Source organism: Phyllobates terribilis, unplaced genomic scaffold (genome assembly GCF_046119375.1).
Source record: "Phyllobates terribilis strain yellow unplaced genomic scaffold, ASM4611937v1 Scaffold_3__8_contigs__length_932513732, whole genome shotgun sequence".
Taxonomy (NCBI): domain Eukaryota; kingdom Metazoa; phylum Chordata; class Amphibia; order Anura; family Dendrobatidae; genus Phyllobates; species Phyllobates terribilis.
Window position 1 is genome coordinate 466,800,880 of NW_027362763.1, and position 7,081 is coordinate 466,807,960.

Consider the following 7,081-nt stretch of genomic DNA (forward strand, 5'->3'; position numbering starts at 1 on the left):
AATGTAAAGGAGACTGAATATATTATTAATGAACACCCCAAAATGGTGATGTTTCATTCTTTTCTCAAAACACACAAAGAAGGTTTCCTCCCATCATTTCGACCCATTTTTAACAGAATTGGGTCCTTAAATAAAAACTTAAGGGATTGGGCAGATAATCTTTTGCAACCTATAATTGGACTCATTCCAGGTCATATAAAGGACACTACACATGTCCTTTTAGCCCTCAATGGATTACAATGGGAAAAAATTATTGTTGGCTCACAGCAGATGTAGTTTCACTGTATTCCTTCATACCCCATGACTTGGCCCTGGTAGCGTTAAAATGGTTCCTAAATATATACAGTGATTATACTCAGGATCTACAGTAGTTTCTTACTGTATATCAGTAATATATTACCTGTTAACACATAATTTTTTCTAATTTCACATTTGCGTCCCTGGGGGCCAAATTCTCTCCGTCTGTCTCCAATATTTACATGGCCTGGTGGGAGTTTCAATACCTTCATAATGTTGAGTTGGAGTTCATGTCTTGTTTTGTCTGGTATGTGCTGCTATAATGACGATCTGCTCATCATATTGAGCGGTAATATGGTGGCCATAACGGACCTCATAGGTCATTTTAATTCTAATTGTCTAAATTTGTCTTTTACTCACACAAGGCATAGGTTCAGCATTGACTGTCTGGATCTCAATTTAAAAAGTTTATTATTAATTGATAAAGTTACTAAAACTCCTTCTCCTTACTTTAGCCCACTGCCGGAAATACTATTTTACTGGCAATATCTTGTCAGTCATACAAAACATGTAATAAAAAATATACCCGTAGGGGAGTTTACATGGGTCAAGCGAAACTGCTCCAACGATGATTATAACATTGCTGTTCAAAATGGTCAATTAGTTGTGCTAAGAACATTGTCTCTCAAAAAAACCGCAATTCACTTTTAGACTATCGCAACAAACAAAATAACAACCAACATCAGGCGGTGTTTTCCACATCTTATAGCAATGAGTTTTCATCTAGATGCAATATAATATGCAAATTTCTGCTTGTTTTGTATCAGGATCCCACATTTGCCAAAGTTTTAAAATCAAGCATTAAATGTGTCCCCCGCTAGAAGTATAGGTAATTTTTATCAGATAGCTTATTTTTAGAAAACCCTCTGAGAACTTCGACATGGATAAAACAGAAGGGTTCCTATACATGTAGGCACAAGATTTGCATTTGTTTTTCAGTTATGCGGAATTCAAAATCAATTGTAATACTACCTTTGATAAATATTTGACATCATGCAACATTTGCAGGTTACAGTATATAGGGTGTACTACTAGATGCCATTTATCGGATATTGGCATCAAAGCACGTAACGTATCTGCTATTTCACTTTACATCTGTTCATAAATCTGTTCCCTCTGTTTTTTCTATACAAGGGTTTGAGAGAGTCAATCCTCATATCCGAGGTGGTGACCATCATAAGATTTATATCTGCACTACTAGATAGGGGGTTTTCCAATTTATCCATTTTTTTTTTATTCACATGCTTCTATATCTCTGCTTGGCCAAATATAAATTGTTCTTTGATCTTTTAATGACTTTATTCTATATTAGATTCTTCGTGTACAGGAATCTGTTGTATTGTGAATAATATACGTTATAACTTGCTTTGTGCCTGCAGGGGTTACCCAATTATCACTTGATCTTGCTTTCTTCATTTCTCTCACGGATGTACATGGTCGTTTTTAATTGGTCTGTCATTTATGTGTTATCTGGGGAACATGAATTATGCTACGATTAACTGCACATACCGTGCTCGAAACGCGTCAGAATTGTTTCCTTTTCCATGTACTGGATGATTTAAATTTTTCTCCAAAATAAAAGGTGTTTTTATATTTTCCATCCACGTGCCGGACTTCTTCAATTTTTTCCATAAATGTCTGATAGGTACAAATTCTATTTACAGGACTCTTACCTCCAGAAATCAGCACTCTAATTGTACGCTCACACAGAATTTTCTGACAAGGGTTTAGAAATAGATTCTGCTCCTAAATCCACATAAAAAACTGCGTCAAATACTCTTTTAATACGTTTCCGACTGATTTTAATGGAAAAAGCTCCTTTACTGCACATAGTACCATTTTTTTAATGCTATTTTGAACACTTCGCAGTAAAACTAATAGGAAGCTTATTCATTATTTTTTATGTCAGTCTGCAGTAAAATCCGCTTCTTAATCCTTAAAAAAAATGGTGTGAATAGGCCCTAAGGAGGAAGAGGTCATGCCTGCACATGGATCTCTGCAATACATCATGGTTTTTTTCTTACTGCCTAATGTTTCAGAACTCCCATAATCTACAGTCGAGCCACAGACACGGAAGGCCACCTGTATAGTTCACTTTCTGGACTGCCAGACGGGTTAAAGACCTCATTTTCCTGATGTATGAGGCATGAACAGATGTCTACACAGGGCACCATTAGTACTTGCCAGTCCCTGCTCCTCATCTGCTGCCTCTCCTCTTCTGTGTATGGCTGTCCACATATAGTTAACCTGTCAGACAGACATTTTTCTATCCATATGCTTGGGGGCCGTACAGAATGGCATCCCAGACCTCAGTATGTGCACCTCTAGTGTACACTGTACATGGACAGAAGCTGCAAATCAGTGGGGGGCATAGTTATACACACCTGCTAATCAGTGGTTTGGATGGGGTTATACAGGGAACTGTGGCGCCCCTGAGGGCTCAGTCGCCACAGAGGTACTGCATCTCACCCAGAGGTGTGGTATCCCACTCTCAGGTAAGGATAGAGTGCTGCCCGGGACCCTAACACCTGCATCCAACACATCCACTTCAGTAGGGCAGGGCGAGATTGCTCCTACGGGAGAGCACAGTCCCTGGTCCCTGGCTGGAGTGGAGGGGAACCTAGTGAGGGGGAACCATGTAGTGGGTGTGTGTGGAGGACGTAGTTCAGGGGAGCACTAGTGAAGGAGGTGTATAAAAGAGGGAGCCATCTTAGAAAGACAAGCCAGTCAGAGGAGGAGAAGTGAAAGGAGCAGAGGCTCTGCAGGAGCTCTGCTTGGGAGGCGGGCCTAGCCCGAGAGGCCCAGGACTGAGGAGAGTAGAGGGAGCAGGAGAAAGGCTCCAGGAACAGAAGGGATCCCAGGGGTACGGGAAGTGCTGGAGGCCACCCATACGCCCGAATCTGCGAGGTGGTGGAGGGATCGAGCCGCAGAGGGGACCGGCCCCTAAACTAGTGGAGAACTACAAGGCTCAGCTAGGAACCGGAGGCTGCTGTACTTGCAAGGTGCAGTGACCGCAGCAGCAATTATATCGCCGAGAAGGTGGCCACAGAAGGTCCAGGGGACTGCAGGTCGCCCGACAAGACCCGAGGCTACCGGATTGGGACACTGATTGCGAGCCGCAGGGCAGGAAGAATACTGAGGAAGGCACATAGAAGGCACATAGAAAGGGCTCCTGTCTGGCAGTCTTGAACTACCTGAGGGATTGCTGAACCCATGCCTGGTGAACGCAGCACGACGTGGGAGGTTGTAGTACGGAACCTGTAACCTGAGGAACTTATCAACTGTGAGTAAACTCGGAAGACTGCACCCCGCTGTCTCTGTGATTATTATCTGCGCCATCACCCCTGCACTACAATGCCCAGCACAACCTATAACATCTACACTGCCCTGGAGCTAAGCTCTACCTGTGGAGAGCCACACCAGCTTTGCTGCACTAACATCAGCTCCAGAGGACCTGCTCCGCAGCGGCGGCTCCCTTTAGCCGCATACCACAGGTGGCGTCACAAACTTTGTACATAAATCCCCTATAAAAATCCCCTTTTGAATGACCGCCTTGGGTCACGGACCGGGTCACCGCCACTGTGACATCTCCCCTAGCAACGACCGGCCCGGCACCGAGTACCCCACGGCCCAGGGGGCGCGTCAGAACAACATTCAGATAATCTCTAGATCTGCTGCAGATAAAACTGATTTTATCAAAATGACAGGAAGCAGCCTACACATCACTGGAATCAAGGTCTTTGTCTTACATAATGCTACTCTTGGATTAGATAGCAAAAACCTGCTGACAGATTCCCTTTAAACTTCTCTTTTAGGAAACAGATTTGCAGATGTCTCCACAATGTTGCCTTGTCTTCATTGCTATATGTTCAGAAGAAGTCCTTCCATAATTTTTTTTCATTAAATTTGTGTATATCTGTACTGTGTGTATTAAGGTGGTGCTATAGCATTTTAGTCCTCTTCCCCCCTGAATAGGCAATTTGCATATTTAATTTCCCAGGGGAGCATTACACGGAGAATAAGCCTCCTTACATTGGCATGCCAGGGCCAGTATGTCACTCTACACAAGGATAAATGAAAAAAAGAAAAAGCGGTCTATGGAGCGCTGAATTGATCTCTGAGAGACAGTATTTAGGGCTAAAAACATTTAATACGCCCTCTCCACAACGCGTTTCGATAGCCAAACTATCTTCATCAGGTGGTACAGGGATATAAGCAAAAGAAAAACATTTATAGGGAAGTATTCACAATGATTGGTTGACAAACTAATTAGTTAATCATGGGTTCTAAGAACCCTTCATGTGCCAGTGTGCAGGTGCTTCTCATGTCAGCACAGGGACAACAAGCACATGAATTCACAGAATTAGGGAAAAGTTAGATAAGCAATGGAATATAGCAATACATATTACTGAAGGATATTAAAAATATAGAAAATGACAAGATGCGATATTAAAAATACAATAATAAAATATAACATATCCAGAGTATAAAAATAATAATGAGGAGGAGGAAAAACAGATAGGGTGGAATCACCCATGAACCTGGGAAGAAAAGGGGGGTCCCTAAGAACTGACCACATTTTCAAGGGCAAATATATATTCTTGTACCGTGATAGCCAGTATATAGAAAAATATTTAGATTTGAGAGTCCTCAGTGGTTGATACCTTTAAATGGCTAACTGAAAAGATGGTAACAAATTGCAAGCTTTCGAGACTACGCAGGTCTCTTCATCAGGCTAATATACCACAAAATCTGAAGTCACATATTTATACACAATAAGACACACAAAAAATGCAATAGGTAAGACAGGTGATGGAAAGCAGAGTTATTATGGAAGAGATAAACAGTTCTGGCTATAAATATTTTAGCAGTTAATAGATAAGGAGTGTGAAGGTTTTATTGCCCTGTGACTAGGTCCAGTGTTATGATGGCCTCACAAGTCTGAGGGGCACATTCCTTAGTTGATGTAGAATGACATCAATCCATGCGACACATTCATTCCTGCTCTGAAAGTGTTAAAGGTCACCATCAGTTTATATTCTGAGATTCTTCTTTCTCTTTGAGATTTGAAGTTACCTTTTAATACCAGTAATTTCATGTCTTTTATGCTGTGATTAGGGGAACAAAAATGCTTGGCTACAGGCAGATCTATTCTTTTTTCTTTTATTGTGTGGCAATGATGATTCATCCTTGTTCTAAGTTTTTGCCCTGTCTCCCCTACATAAAGACCCCCAGCTGGACATTTGGTGCATATAATTAAGTACACTACATTAGATCTGATACAGCTGAACGTACCTGGGATCTTATAGTCCTGATGTGAATTGGGGATCTTTATCTTGTCTGTGGTCGTTATAAACAGACAGGTTTTACATTTGTTCTGGTTGCAAGGAAAGGTACCTGTAGCTGGAGGAGATGACAGGGAGCTTCTGACAATGATGCTTTTTAGATTTGGGGGCTGCCTGAAACACAGAAGTGGGGGGTCTGGAAATATGGATTGTAATTGGGCATGTTTTTGTAGTAAGGGTTGTAGTTTCCGTGCAGCTCTTCTTAGCGCCACCAGATTTGGATTGTAGGTGACTACTAGAGGCACCCGGTTGTTTTCTTGTTTGGTTTTGTAATGTAGGAGATGATTCCTTGATATTCTGGTGGCTCTTGTAATCTGGTTCTCAATTGTTCTTGGATGGTAGCCCTGTTTCAAAAAGGTCTTTCTGAGGCCATCAAGGTGTTTGTCTCTCCATCCATAGGGTTGGAACATATCCGATTTATGGCTTGGCTGTAAACAATAGAGTTTTTTATGTGTTTTGGATGGAAACTGTCCCATTTAAGGTATGTAGGACGGTCGATTGGTTTCCAGTACAAGGATGTCTCTATTTCATTGTTCTGTAGCTTGATGATGGTGTACAAAAAGTTAATTTCAGTACAGGAGTAGTTGAGTGTTAGGTTGATGGTGGGATAAAATCGATTAAAGTGTTAATGGAACGTCTTCAGCTGTTGCTCAGACCCCGTCCAGATGATTAAAATATTGTCAATGAAACGATAGTAGGCCAGAGGCCTGATGGGACTTGAGGACAAAAAGTCACTTTCAAGCTTGGCCATGAAAAGATTTGCGTACTGTGGAGCCATTTTACTTCCCATCGCTGTACCAGTTTCCTGTAGATATATGTAGTTAGCAAATTCAAAGTAATTGTGGGTGAGGATTAATTCTGTAAGTTTGACCACAGAATCAGCAACAATTCCTGTATTTTCTATGAAGATTTTACAGGCCTTTCATCCATCCTGGTGTGGGATATTAGAATGCAAAGATTCCACATCCATGGTGGCCAGGATGGTTCCTTCTGGTAGAGGACCTATTGCTGCTAGTTTATTCAGTAGGCCTGTCGTGTCCTGAATTTAGCTGGGTGTACTCTTTACCAGTGGTTTAAGGACACACTCTACCCATCCAGAAACTTGCTCTGTAAGGGTGCCCACACATGAAATAATTGGTCTTCCTGGATGTCCAGATTTGTGGATTTTGGGGAGCATATAGAATGTCCCTATTCTTGGATTCTCTGGTATCAGGTCATCGGCTGTTATGGATTCGTCAGGTAGACAAGATACCAACTTGTTTAGTTCCTTGTAATAGTCCTGTGTAGGGTCAGACTCCAGTATTTTGTAGACATCCTTGTACACAAATAGAGACAACCTTGTACCGGAAACCAATCGACCGTCCTACATACCTTAAATGGGACAGTTTCCATCCAAAACACATAAAAAACTCTATTTTTACAGCCAAGCCATCAGATAC